This window comes from Protopterus annectens, chromosome 1.part0 (genome assembly GCF_019279795.1).
Source record: "Protopterus annectens isolate FY-2018-M chromosome 1.part0, PAN1.0, whole genome shotgun sequence".
NCBI classification, from domain to species: Eukaryota; Metazoa; Chordata; order Ceratodontiformes; family Protopteridae; genus Protopterus; species Protopterus annectens.
The window spans coordinates 882,434,032-882,449,712 of NC_056725.1; the positions used below are offsets into that span (position 1 = coordinate 882,434,032).

Genomic DNA, 15,681 nt, shown 5'->3' on the forward strand with positions numbered 1-15,681 from the left:
CCAACAAAAAAATTACCAAAAGTCTCATCTTCTGACCAGAAGGCTGTCAGGCCTGAGAAGCCTTCTACCACGACTCCTGTTATTTTGGTGCCGTTAGAATTTAATTTGCGGAGCTGGTCTCCAGAATTGGAACCAGTATCTCTCACTCGACGGTCTCCACTGCTGCAGTCCTCCAGATCTCCTGCTCCATCCTCTCGATCTTCCAGGAGCCTGTCCAATGATGATGTGGATCGCATGGTGCAGAGACTGTTAAGGACACCGGCGCTTGCCAAATAGTTGTCGGAGCCAAACCAGAGGCTTTGGAACTGACCAAGCCTACCCTTTCACTGTCAATTCCTCCTCCAGTCCGATCTCTGGCCTTGGAGCCAGAATGTCCAGAACTGATTATAGTGGAACCATTAGAACTGAGAGCTATCACAGGATACTCTGGTCCGACCATTGCTCCGAAGTCCTTGGTTTCATCTGTACTAGAGTAGTCTAGGAGTCGACGCTTTCAAGTCGGGTCCGGGGAGGAGAGTCTGATCCGGCAGCTGTCTGATCCAAACTTGCCTCTGTGGGTGTCTGCTTGGGTGAGCTCGGCTTTTGCCTCAACCTCTGAGCCAACTCCCTTGGTTCTGGGGATTCACACTGGCTCTTCGGAGCCGAGAGTTTCCTCGGATCAGGGGTGGGGGGATTTCGAGGTGATGAGAGTGCTGTCTCCACAGACAGGTCCACTCCTTGGGTCAAGGTATTCTCCCCCCAAAGGCACCGGTATCTGTCTCAGCACCAGTGCATCCACAGACGTGGAGACCCTAGGCCTCAGGATGCCCCATTGAGTGACCCCCCCCCTTCTGAAACCTCTCCAGAATACCCTTCTGAAGAGGTTCCCTTGGAAGAATGCATCTCCAAACACCATCATATTGGGTGACTTCAACTACCCGAATATAGACTGGGAACATTACTCAAGCCCTAACTTTCTAGCCCAACGGTTCCTGGAGTTCATAAATTCAAATGCCATGGAACAGCTAGTCACTGTTCCCACGAGAGGAGAAAATATACTAGATCTCATTATCACAAACATGGGGATAAAATGCTCCACACCGGAAGTATATCCCTCATTGGTGAGATCTGATCATAAACTAATCTCACTGGAAATCCACATCCTGCCCCCACCCCAAACAAAAAAGACCACAGTGAAGAACTTCTCTAAAGCAAACTTCACACTACTCAAGACTGGTGTGGTATCCTTCAAGGCCCCTGAGACAGTGGAAATCACAACCCAAGCTGCGGAAGCCCTTACAAATGCCTTCTATGAACACCTCCAGGACTGCATGGATCAGGCAATCCCAAATAAAACCAAGACTCTTTCCACAAAGGGCAAACGTCCAGTCTGGTGGACCCCAGCCATTAACCAACTTTACAATAAGAGGAGAAAGCTATTACATGATAGAACAAAATCCATAAAAGGGAAGTCACCCCTGATAATTATTAGTAAAAAAATACGAGCACTCATAAAATCAACTAAGGCCAATTTTGAGAGAAAAATTGCCATGGATTCAAAGGACAATCATAAGGCCTTTTTCAGCTATGTTAGGAACCTGGGTGGAAACTCCCCAATATGCTCAGAATTAGTCCAAAATGATACAAAAATCACTGAACCCACAGACATTGCCAACATACTGGCAGACAGGTTCAGTGCAAACTTCACCCCCGCCCTAAAGGAGAGATAACTATCCCAGGAGTGTAGCCTCCCAGACATCTCAAATGCGCAGGTGAAAGCTGCTCTCTCTAAAGCTAAAACACAGCATCAATGGGACCGGATGGTGTCCCCAGCTGTGTGCTACACGAGCTAAATGAGGAATTAAACCCGCACATAAGGCAGCTGTTTAATCTCAGCCTTACCACAGGATACGTGCCCAAGGAGTGGCGTCGGCAACTGTGATCCCACTCCACAAAGGCGGTGCCTCACGGACCCTGGTAATTACCGCCCATAAGCTTAACAAGTCTAGTCTGCAAAGCTATGGAGAGGATCATAATGGAGCTCATAAACAAAGATATAGGGGACTTGCAGACATTGGACCCGACCCAGTTTGGCTTCGTCAAGGGAAGATCATGCCTTTTGAACTTGGTCGACTTCGAAACAGTCACCAAGGCCATTGATGAGGGAAAGGCAGTCCATACAGCCTACCTTGACCTTGCAAAGGCTTTCGACACAATACCCCACTCGGGTATTGTAGAAAAACTTACCAGCTTAAATGTAAACCCATATGTCACAAGATGGGTTGCAAACTGGCTTAAGGACAGAATCCACAGGGTTAGAGTTGCTGGCGCTATGTCAGACTCCAAGCCGGTCACAAGTGGTGTCCCACAGGGCTCGGTCCTTGGCCCCCTATTGTTCGGCATCTACTTATCAGAAGTACAGGCCAACATGGGAGGACTTTGGCTGACAAAGTTTGCAGGCGACTGCAAACTGGGCGCCATAGTGGAAAGTGCATCGGACACGGATATCCTTCAGAAGGGACTCACGGAAACAGATAGCTGGTGCCAGAGCCATGGCCTGAAGTTAAACGCCAAAAATGTATAGTCATACCCTTTGGGAAAAACAAGGTAACCCCAAGCTACCATATAGGTGGCAATCCACTAAGCACAGAAGAGGTTATCAGGGACCTGGGGACCCAGGTTGACAGTGGCCTTTCTTTTGACACTCACGTTGCTAAAGTGGTTAGAAAGACCTTCTACATTGCCCACCTGATCATGAAGGGATTCACATCCAGATCTAGTGAGGTCATTGTTCCCCTGTACTCTTCACTTATCAGACCAATGATCGAGTACAATGCCCCATTCGGGATGTATCTCGCCCGACATCTGCAGCAATTGGAGAAACCCCAAAAGTTTCTCACCAAAAGGATAAAGGGACTCCAAAATCTGTCATATGCTGCCAGATTGAAGAAACTCCAGCTCTATTCAGTCACATACCGTCTGCTCAGAGGTGACATGTGCCTGACATACAAGGCCATGTCCAACCCAGAATTAATGGACATGCTCCACCTCAAAAAATCCAAATCCACCAAAACCACTAGAGCAAGTGACTTAAACCTTAGCACAGATATAAATAGGACGTGCTGGAGGGATAGATTTATCACTCAGAGACTCCCTATGCTGTGGAATAGAGTCCCGGTCCATGTGAGGCAGAGCACCTCGCTGGCTCTGTTCAAGAGAAATCTTGACCTGTGGATGGGAGATCGTAGGTTTACCCCGGGAATCATCTCTGTGTCACTGCTGGACAGAGGCACAACAAACTAATGGGTACAGTATTTTTTCATATAAGGGGTGGCGTAAGCCACAAAAATTCGGGCTAGGCTTATAAATGCCTTGATAGCCTAGTATAAACCTATGAACCTATGAACCTAAGAGGCTATGCAAGAGGAAGCATTTAGACTCCCCAGAGGTGTCCATCGCATCAGATACAGACCTTGATGATTCAGAAGGGTCCCCGCGGTCGCTCTCTGAGGTTTTCTTCTTTGCGGATATCCTGGAAATACTAAAACAGAGAGGTAACTGGAAGTCCATCGACCCTCCTGAGGAGGAGTATGTATACCTGAAGGCCTTTGGCTCTTACCCTTCTGCCACTTGGGTGTCTCCGCCTTTCGACAAACTGATGGACTTAGTTTGTCGAAAGGCATGGGAATCTCCAGATTCAATGGAACCAGTTCCTCTGAAGCCAAACAAATTCATCACAGCTCTAACAGATAAACATTTTCTAACCAAAGGAGTCACTGTAGATGCTATGGTGGTGGCAGCAGCCACCAAAAAAGAACTCTCTGAGACGGCCTCTTTTGTCCATCCGCCGAACAGAGAGTCTCGTACGATGGACAGATTATGGAAAGTGCATCTTTTCTTCATCGACTTTTGCGCTTGGATCGCTGAATTATCTGACTTATTTTACTAGACTTCAGAGGGATCTCCTGAAAGAGCTAGGAGGTACCCTCCAAGGTTCAGTAGCTGAAGGGGTATCGGAGAAGGTGCCCTCTCAGCTCTCCACCTTAAATTCGGTGGTTAACTCCTCCATGAGGCTCATTTTTTATGCAGTGGATGAGGCGAGCAGGGCAGCGGGTTCAGGAATTTCTCTAAGGAGACATTCCTGGATGTGCTTGTGTGACTTTGCGGCGCCCTTTAAATCTTCATTTATGAACGCCCCTTTTGATGGCTCATCCTTGTTCGCAGACACACTAAGGTGTGAACAAGAAGGAAAGTCTCTCTCTGCCATAGGAGTCCATTTTTCCCTACCTACCAGACCTTTTCCAAAGGGTCAAAAAGGAGAAAAAATGTGGTTTTGAAAATCCCAGAGAGCTTTCCAGGACACACATGGTGATTCTTCCCCCAGGGGCAGAGGGGGAAATACTAATGGAAGATGCCAACCACGCGACAGAGGAGGTCCACAAAACCGGGGTGACAGGGAAGTTTTCCTTTGTAAACACTTTCAGCGCTCCTGAAAGGAGGCCCACCTGTCCATCTCTGTAGGCAGTTGGAGGCAGTTGGAGGCCAAGTATCTTTGTACCCAGAAGTCTGGCTGACAATAACAAAAGACAAGTGGGTACAAAGCATCATATCTGGAGGTTACTCCATACCCTTTTCTTTCCCTGTCCCAAACACAAAAAAAAATCCCGGACATTTCACTCAGTCAAAGGGAATGGGCAACTTTAGAAATACAAGGGAATGGGCAACTCTAGAAATACAAATGTTGTTAGACAAAAGAGTCATCCAAACAGTCCCCGCAGACCAAATAGGATCCGGAACCTACTCAAGGTTCTTTTAGTTACAAAGAAAACAGAGGCCTGGAGACCCATCCTGGATCTCAGCAACTTAAACAAATCAGTAAGAAAGTCAAAGTTCCAGATGTTAACACTTCAGTCAGTACTCCCTTTTCTGGGACAAGACAATTGGATGTGCCCTGTAGACCTCCAGGATGCGTACTACCATATAAAAATGTACAGCTGATCCAGGAGTCATTTGCACTTTTGGCTGGGAGCCAGTCATTACCAGTTCCGTGCTCTGCCCCGTTGGCCTCACTACAGCCCCCAGAGTGTTCACCAAGTGTATGGCAGTAGTAGCGGCTCACTTGAGATGCCTAGGATTCAGTGTTTCCATACCTAGATGACTGGCTCCTGAACGCCACCACTGAGCATCTATTGGAAGTGAGAGACACCACCTTGCATCTCTTCTCTCACCTATGAATTGCAATAAACTACAAAAAATCTGCCTTATTGCCATCTCAACGTATCATTTTTATCGGAGCAGATCTAGATGCAACAAAAATGATGGCAAAACGTCCCTCTGAAAGTGTTCACGTCCTACGATGTCAGGTCCTTAATCTACTTTCCAAGAGAAAAGTACAAGCAAGAACAGTCCTGAAAATCTTGCGGGACCATGGCAGCAGCAGTAACCATGAGTTCATTAGCACGTCTGCATATGATGAATTCTGCAGTGGCTACTGTTCACTCAGTGGTCCATGCAGGAATTACCCATCTCCCACCAAATTTTGATAACAGAATCTTGCAAGAAAGACCTTTGTTGGTGGCGTGGATTCACTCCACTCGTGACATTAGGTCAACCCTTTGTTCTTCCACAGCCATTAGCCACAGTGACCACGGACGTTTCCCAGATAGGATGGCAGGGGCATTTTCTGGGAAGAACAGTCCAAAGCACTTCACAGGATCACAAGGCCCATTTGCATATCAACGTCCTAGAGAGGTGCTTTTAGCATTGCAAGCATTCCAGGACTCTCTTCCGCTGGGAACTATTGCAAGACAGACAACATGTCAGTTGTGTGGTACATAAACAAACAAGGAGGAACCAGATCCTACTCCCTTTGACGGGAGGCCCTGAGAGTATGGTAGTGGGTAATCTCCTCCCAATGCTTTCTAATAGCAATGCACATTCCAGGGAAATCGAACGTGATAGTAGACAGACTCAGCAGACCAATTCTGAGGCCTCAAGAGTGGTCCCTAAAACAAGAAGTAGCGAAAATTTTCTGCAAATGGGGCCAGCCTTGCTGCAACCTTTTTGCCACATCCATGAATGCCAAGTGCAGCAGCTACTTTGCCCTTATCCCCCCTCTGGGGGAGTCGCCAAGGGATGCACTTGTACACGATTGGCCTTCTGGTCGTCTCTACACCTTTCCTCCCTTTCCGTTGATACTCAAAGTTTTTCAGAAAGCCATTTCCTTTGGAAGGAAGTTGATACTCATCGCCCCATACCAGCCTTGTCAAATCAGGTTCCCCTTCCTTTGGCCTCATCTCCAGGAGGAGCCGTGGATTCTGGACCCAGTTCCAGACTTCCTAACTCGTGCATCAGGGATGCTCTACCCCTCCCTTCAAGCCCTCAAATTGACAGCTTGGCTGCTCCGATTCCAAACATAGCCAAGCTCCCTAACCGTTCTCCATCAGTAAAACATATCCTGATTTCGTCTCGTAAGGCTTTGACAAGAAAGTTATATATAAGCAAATGGAACAGATTTTCTTCATGGGCTTTGAATAATCACATTGATCCGTTCTCTACCCCAATAGCTTCCATTCTTGAATTTGTAGCTAAACTATTTAATGAAGGCACAGCTCCAGCTACTATACGAGTTCAGTTAGCAGCGTTCTCATTTCCATCTAGGTGAGTCGGGCCCCAATGTCATGTCCCACAGACTTTGCAAGGCATTTCTTAAAGGTACTGTTTTATTAAGACCACCCATTAAAACATCCCCAGCACCATGGGACATGAATTTTGTCTTGTTCATACTTCTCCCATTCTAACCTGCATCATCCTGCGAGCTCAAGTATGTGACTTGGAAGACTATTCTTTTGCCAGAAGAGTTGCAGAACTGCAAACATTGTCAATAAAGCCCCCGTACATGCTTTTCCACAAAGATAGAGTATCCCTATGAACAAACCCAGCCTTTCTACCCAAAGTATGCTCAGAATCTAACTTGAACCAATCCATACAACTGCCAGTTTTTTTTCCCCAACTATGGCAGTAAGGCAGAATATGTGCTGCACCAACTGGATGTACATAGACAATTATGTTTCTACTTGCATAGGACAAAGGACTTCAGAAAAATCTGACCAATTATTTGTATCCTTTTCAGACTCAAAGGTGCTCCTGTGTCTAAAATCACACACTCGAAATGGCTATCAGATTGTATTACCTTTACTTACCAATCTTGAAACAAGGAACTTTCCCACAAAGAAAAAGGTCATTCTACAAGAGCCATAGCTACCTCTTCTGCCTTTCAGGTGAGACTACCAATTGATGCCATTTGTGCTGCAGCAACATGGTCAAGGCCTCATACCTTTATCACTTATTACAAAGTGAATTTGGGCTCCCGGAACAGTGCCTCCTGTGGGTCCACTGTTCTGAAGAATATTCTCCCTTGACCCACCCAAGAAAAATGGTGCTAGGGACGCCGTCCCAACCTGCTATGGATGAAGGTGAGAGAGGACAACATCACATAAAGAAATTATGTACTTGCCATAACTTTCCATGTCTGTTGTCCATCTCGCCTTCATTCTTGCATCCCACCCTCCTTCCCCAGCACTTTGCTCCTGGAAGACCGAGGCGATGCAGTTAGTTATTAATGATGTTCTTCGTGTTTCACTGTTGCAGTCATCACATTGTGGGTTCTCTGTCTGCAGGTAGCCCTCAGCCGGCCTGAATACTGGAGTCTTCGGATTTCTGCGTTGGATGCTATAGCTTCTTCCATGACGTCAAGTCGTCAGGGGTATAAACCATGCAGCCAACACCATTACATCAGTCTTTCTTGGCATGCGGTGCCCGAAGCAGAAGCAGTTCGCAAGTGCCGGTCAGCCGACTCCTGAAGTTTTCCAAGCCCTGCTCAACTACTTGCTCCCTTAGGAGGAAAGCTCGCCCTGCATTCAAAAAACTGGGAAATGATTACCCAGGACAAATGGGTTTTAAACATAGTTTCCCTAAGATACAGATTCCACTTCCACTCAAACTCACTACCAACCCCAAGTGGATGGCCAGACCCCCCCCCCCCAAATCAGTGGGCAGAGGCCCAAAAACAAGTTCTCTCTCTCCCCTCAATTTCAGAACTATTTAACCTGTCCCTGCAGAACAAAGGGGACAAGGTTTTTATTCAAGACTCTTCCTGGTTCCCAGAAAGGCGTCCTATCCCGGACCTGTCTCTTTGCAACACCTTTCTGGTGGTACCAAAATTCAAAATGCTAACTCTTCAACAGCTTCTTCCTATGCTAGCCAAGGATGCCTGGCTGGCAACCCTAGGCTCCATGTTTTGTCAGTTCTCTGCACTTCCCTTTGGCTTATCTACTGCGCCCAGGGTATTCACAAAGTGCCTAGCTCCAGCCATTGCATTTTGCAGGCAGAGAAATATTCAGATTTACCCATACTTGGACGATTGCCTGATTCAGGCAGAAAGTCAGGCCTTGCTATCACAACACCTGGCATTTTTTAAAGAGACTTCTAACCTCACTGGGGTACACCATCAATGAGAAGAAATTGCACCTAGCACTCTGCCAACAGATTGTATTCCTGAGAGCAAGCTTGAACACAACTTCCCAGATGGCATTCCTCACTCTGGAGAAACAAGTTTATTTGACAACCTGCTTCAACCTACTGGCCACAAAAACCCAGCTATCTACATCCTGCAAGCCCTGGGGTTCATGGCCTCTTGCATTCTGTTAATTCCATATGCAAGACCACATATGAGGAAACTTCAGTGGTATCTAAAAAAATCTATGGTGTCAACATTCTCAGGACCTGGAAGCAATGATTCCTATCATTCCTTGTCTAAGGGCAGAGTTCCTTTGGTGGGCAGAGGCCTGCTACCACAACAAGGGACTCCCTTTCACTCTACCCCCTGCCGTCCAAACCCTAACAACAGATGCATTAGACTGTGCATGGGGGGCTCACATGGCAGGGCAGTGCATTCAGGGCAAATAGAACCCAAAACAGATGCACCTGCACATCAATCAAAAAGAAATGTTAGCTGTACAGAATGCTCTGACAGCCTTCAAAGACCTTATTCTTCCAGGACAACTATTGGTAAAGACAGACATCACCACAGTTATGTGGTACATAAACAAGCAGGGGGGAACCCATTCCTACCCACTCTAGAAACTAGCCATGGCTTTGTGGAACACAGTCTTGAGCTACCAAGTGAACCTGCAAGCTCATTTCCTGCCTGGCAGACTAAATTAACTGGCAGACGACTTAAGCAAAAATCTCATAGACCCACACAAATGGAAACTGGAACCCAAAATATTCAGGTTCTTGAGGAACAAATGGGGGATACCAGAGGTAGACCTGTTTGCCTCCCCTCAGAACTACCAGCTGAACAAATTCTGCACCTGAACTCCCCACAGTCAAGCTTGAAAAGTGGATGCCCTGTCCTTTACCTGGGAAAGCCTCTCAGTTTATGCCTTTCCCCCTCTGCCCCTCCTCTTGAAGGTTCTACTAAAGATCCAACTGGGCAAGCCAAGGATAATACTGATTGCCCCAGACTGGCCACACCACACTGGTATCCCCTTTTGCACAGTCTGACAGTGCTACAACCATGGCACCTGCCTCAGACCCCTTCCCCTGCTGTCCCAGCAAGTGGGCCAGATTCTGCACCCTCAGCGTCAAACCCTGAACCTTGCAGCCTGATTAATTCCCTGAGCTGACTCCTACCAGCCCTCTGTAAGCAGGTGCTGGATGTCATTCTGGAGGCTAGGAGGCCTAGTACTAGAAAATCCTATTCAGAAAAGTGGAAAATATACTGTTCATGGAGCCAGGCTCAGGGGAGGGGCACAACGGTGCCCAGCTTACCCCATATTTTAGATTATTTAACAGAAATGCTCCACAAGGACCTGTCTTTCTTTTCTATTAAGATTCATGCCTCTGCCATTTCAGCACATTATAATACTGAGCCATCCCTCTTCTCTCATCCCCTGCTAAAACAATTCCTTAGAGGGGCCAAAAATTTAAGGCCCCCCCCAGGAGAGCTCCCACTCCAGCCTGGGACCTTAACTTTTTATTGGAAAAACTCACTCTTCCCCCCTTTGAACCTGCGGCTACAGCAAAGTTGAAATTCCTTTCTTGGAAAACAGCCTTACCTTTAGTCTTCACTTCAGCAAGAAGAATGTCTGAACTGCAGGCCTCATGGCGGTGGAACCCTTCATTATCTTCCATGCGGACAGGGTTTCCCTCAGGACTAATCCATCCTTTATGCCCAAGGTGGTGTCTATTATGGCTCTAAATCAGTCCATTCATTTGCCTACTTTTTCCCCTAATCCTCAAAATAAGGGGGAAAGGATACTGCATACTCTGTATGTGCACAGACAGCTTAGATTCTATTTGGACAGAACTAAGCCTCTCAGAAAATCTGACCAGCTGCTAGTTAGTTTTGCTGCAGGAGCAGAGGGGAAGGTCATTTCAAAGCAAACCATTTCCAAATGGATAGCCAATTGCATCCATTTCTGCTACAACCACCATGGAAAACCTACCCCACAGGGAATAAGATCACTTCCACCAGGGCTACCTCTACCTCTATAGCATTTCTCAGAGGAGTCACTACCAGGGGCATCCTGGAAGCTGCTACCTGGAGCTATCTTCATACTTTCACCAAGCATTACCACCTGCCTATCTTTTCTAAATCCAGAGCTGGATTTGCCACAGCAGGCTTACAGGGCCTGATTGCTAGCCCCAGTGCTCTTTAACTGCCTCCACCCTTCCTTAGCTTTGGGAATCAACCCAAATTTGATGACTAAAACAGTGAAACACGAAGAACATAGTACAGTTGTGTGCACTTGCCATAAATGTAGATATTCACTGTTGCAGTCCTGGTTACCCTCCCTCCAGCCCCCTGACTTCTCTTGGCTCTACCTTTCCTTCTTATTTGGAATATATTCTATCTTGTGTATTTGCTTTTTGCAGGGGGTGTTCCATACCATATAATTGCTTCCTATTGTGGGGGCACCTGACATCTGGGGATAGAAAAACTGATGTAATGGCGTCTGCTGCATGTTTTATACCCCTGACGACCTGACATCCTGGAAGAAGCGACAGCATCCGATGCTGAAATCCGAAGACTCTGGTATTCAGGCCGACTGTGGGCTACCTGCAGGCAGATAACCTAAATGTGATGGCTACACTCTAACATCTACATTTATGGTAAGTGTACACAACTGTACTTTCTCTGACCTTCGTCGCTCTGTAACATTATTTAGTGACCTTTATTTAGCTATATCTGCAAACAAGATCTGGGGAGCTGTCCTAGTGCATGATGGGATAGGGTTTTAGCCATGAGCTAGTGGAAGTCATCGAGCTTTTGTGTAGGCTGAGTTGGAACAAAGGATTGGTTCTGAACCAACCCGCTAAGAATGAAGGCGAAATGGACAACGCACACGGAACATTGTGGTGAGTACATAACTTCTTTTTTTGATCATTAGCATAAATACATTGATGAAAATAGCTGAGTTGTTGACTCATTTATAAAGGTGTGTGTATATATGTATATATATATATATATATGTATATGTATATATATATATATATATATATATATATATATATATATAAATATATATATATGTGTGTGTGTGTGTGTGTGTGTGTGCATATACAGATGTGTATATATAAAATACACTTATACATTCACTTATTTGTGTGTGTGTGTGCGTGGTATGCTGTTTGATTTGAGTGTCACTGCCAATGGTTGGAAATGGTGAGGAATATACTTAATGGGAATGAGTGGTCAGTATTATGGATTAGTTGCAGGATGTTGGAAGAATGAAGCACAGAATAATGTCTTCTTGGTACGGAAATACAGTGGCATCCACAACACTCTGATAAATGAAGGTCAGCAGTCTGTTGCGGCCTTGTATGAGAGATTTTTATAAGTAAGCTAGACAAAAATATTTGAAGCTTGGTGTCGAGTTGAATAGAAAATTTTTAAGCTGATTGACTGCTGCTAGCCACCTTATGCATGATCTAGACTAGAACAGAAAAAGTATTTTTGCTACATTGCCTTTGGAATCTACCATTCACGGGAAAATCTTATTCATTGGGAGGCACCATCCCTATGTGCATCACCTGACGGGAGCAGGTTCACAGCAGGATATGTGCAACAGTCTGATTGCTGGGGAAGTTGGTTTTATATGAACACTGAGTAATCAGAAATACAGCATAACAAGAAGATGTACAAGTACTTTTTAACTGAGGGTTTGGCAGTCTGGTAATATTTTCTTGGCATTGGTGCAGTGCAAATAGCTCTAAGCCACTGAGTGACTGCTTTCTCGTGCATGCTTTTTTCCGTGTTACATAACTAATAATGAAACAGTGGCTTCTTTGATTATGTTTATTAAAAAGTGACTAAGTGCTTGACTTACTGAGTGTTGTAAAAATTGCTGTTGAATATTAATGCAACCTTCTGTGAAGCAAGTATATATTTGCTGTTTCAGAAAAAAAATGTTGCATATCTCTAGACCTGAGGAAGTTGTACAATAAGTTGCTTAATCTGCTCCTTTTGCTTATAAAGCAAATATTTTTGCAATCATCTGTATGTTGGTTATTTCATTAGTGACCCATAATCTTGGCATCATTTTTTAATTAATAGCACATGATCTTGGTTTGGTTTTAGCTGATCTGTGAGTGTTATGCTAGTATGCTGACCTTTCAGGGAAAGATCTTGAGCCTGGTTCCAAAAGACTTGCTCTCAGTTTAAGTGATCACTAGCACTGAGAGCAGATCTTTTGGAAGCTAATCCCTGATGTAAGCCTGTTTATAGATGGGCTTTACAGTGAATTAAGTTACTTACATTTAGAGTCAGTAGGCTTTACACTGAGAACAACTCTTGGAATCTGTCCTCTTGTTTTCTTTGTTTGCATTTTTTGTGTGCAAACATGAATATTTTAGGTAATATAAGTAGGTGATCTAAAAACCTACCATTATTTAAATTTTGAAATAAATACACAGACTTTTGTGAAGACTGCAGAGCAAAAGCTATTTCCTCCATGTTTGTGGTAACATTATTCAATTGTTTCAAGTCTAAATTGTTTCCAGTGATTACTACTACAGTGTTTTGGAAGTTTGACTTGTTACATTTATAATGTTTATTGGAGAATTTTAATTAACTTAGTTAACTTCTATTCTGGAGGGAAAATGCCTGCAGTGGTCAAAATACAAAGAACAACATTCAAGTGGATGGCTCTGGTGGTAACCATGTTTTATGGTCATGCTTTACATAAGGCATGTGCTTTTAAACAAATCTTTTGGAATACTTGCAGATTTTAATCAAGATTTTTTAATCCAATTTCTGCAGATGCTTGGTTTGTGTTATGCCTCTTCAAGTGTAGAGCAGATCCTGTTTTGTACAGGAGGTGAGATAGTCATAAATGTATTATTTGATTATCAGCTTAATCGACTTCAGAGTCACAGAGAAGAGAGAGAGAGACTATCCTGGCACTCAGTTGGCGCAAGGTGCAGAAATTGATTTTGGCTAATACGTTATTCTATCAGAGACCATATGCCCTCCCATATGACATGCATACCTACAGGCAATTCAGAAAGCAGTTCACCTGTCTCGCACATTTGCGAGGTGGGAGGAAGTAGATTATGTGGAGAAAATGCATGCCGGCACAGGGTGGATGAGGAGATATGAATATTCTATACTCAGGACATCTGAGATGAGACCTTAGTGGGGAAGCAAGCAGGTGGTCTTCAGCAGCAGTGGTAACCACTATGCCACCCGGGATGCGAGACACAGTTTACTAAAAGATGTCTCAGTAAACAAAACCATAGTTTCTGCATTTCTAGATAATCAGATTTCTGGAAAACCTTGTGTATCTATATGTAGAGCCTTATATTTGCTAATTTTGTTCTTGGAATGTAGTTCATTTTTGTTGCATAATAATAATAGTAATAATAATAATGTAGAATTGTTAGTGTTTCAGGTTGTGCAGAATAATTTGCCCATAAAAATGTATTGCTTTTTACTTGGAAGTTGTTGGTGGCATATTGTGGCTTTTGTTGGTGGTATATTGTGGCTTTCTTGTGCTCCAGACAGCAAAGATTTTATATGTACAGCCATGTAAAGTGTTGCCTTCAGAATAGAACCAAAAGGTCAATCCTATGTCTGTTTTAACTTGCATGAGTTGCTTCTGATAGTACTTTTAGTATCTTGTATCATAACACATGGAATTTCGCAATGAGAATGATGTAGTTCATGAATCATGTCCTGATGGTTGTTATGCTGCTGAAGAGTTTGGGGAATGTAAACATGGTGAAAACAGTTGTTATATGACATGCAGACTCGTGAATTTGTTGGCTGTCAATAGGTACAGGTCAGCTTTACTGAATTCATATCTTGAGTCCCCACCTTAAGGAAGAGTGCTATAGTCATTGCAGAACTGTGTTCTGGAGTCGGTGTTAAAATTTTAATTAAGATTGGAGCTAAAGACTGGTATATCCTGGTGGATGGCAACATTTACAAGTAAGCCTGTATTTCATGACATGCAGGAGTATATGAAAGTAGTTCTTAATTATTTCCCAAATATTTGGAACTTTCATTTTAAGTACTAGCTGTTTTGTAAATATGGCATTATCTTTATAGAATTCTTTTTATCGTTTTGTTTGTGACCATGTATGTATGTGGGTGGGTGGGTGTGTAAATAAAAAAAAAAAAATATATATATATATATATATATATATATATATATATATATATAAAAATATATATATATATGTCTACACACACGTGTATTGTGTGTTTGTATATGTATGTGTGTGTTTGTGTGTGTATATGGGGTTCTATTTACTATTGTGTACAAAATGTCAGTGTCGGCAACACAAATGTTGACACACTACTAACCATATGCTGAGAAACAACCTTGGCACATGCAAAACTTAAAAGTAACGACATTTAAAAATAGACCGGGCAATCCCCACTGCACCCCACAAGTGCCCCAGTCCTTCTAATTTTATATATATAAACTTGGTATAGACCAGGCAATCCCCACTGCACCCCAGAAGTGCCCCTAGTCCTTCTAATTATATATATATATATATATATATATATATATATATATATATATATATATATGTTGAGGTTTCTGATACTATCTCCATGTTGCTATTATTGAATCATAATGACAAACTTAATGTAAGCACCCACATTGTCCACTGACCTGCAGAATGGCTACATTTCGGGCCTAAGTAGTAAAAGTGGCTGTTCCCACCCTGGACATAAAGTTGTACCACAGAGATCAGTACTGCACCCTCTCCTCACTGGCATTTGTTTTGCAGATATCCAGGCCAATATTATTGAAGTGTAGTTGACTCTGGCATGCTGGTGACTACAAGTTTGTCACTGTTGCACTATTTTCAACTTGTCCACTGATACTAAACTGCTCCAAAAAGGGTTGTAAAATGCACATACTTGGTGTACTGAAAACTGTCTCAAACTAAGTACAAAAAAAAAAAAACACTGCAGCATAGTAGTGTTCAGCAGTAAAGCTGTTCCAGCCTCATATGCTGTGTGGTACTCCTCTTTAAACAGATTTGATCCATATATATTCGTAGGAGATCTTGGCACCTATGTGGACAAAACTCCCTCCTTCTCATTTGATCGCAGTGTTTCTTGATATAGACAACTCTGTCTCGTTCACTTGTCATGTTTCTAGCATAGTCATGAAATCC

General features: G+C 43.8%; 1 protein-coding gene across 2 annotated transcripts in view; it reads right to left on the reverse strand.

Annotated features, from left to right (window-relative positions):
• Nucleotides 1-15,681, reverse strand: part of LOC122795602 (sialin-like) — a 925,743-nt gene that overhangs the window by 610,916 nt on the left and 299,146 nt on the right. The window lies entirely within an intron of this gene.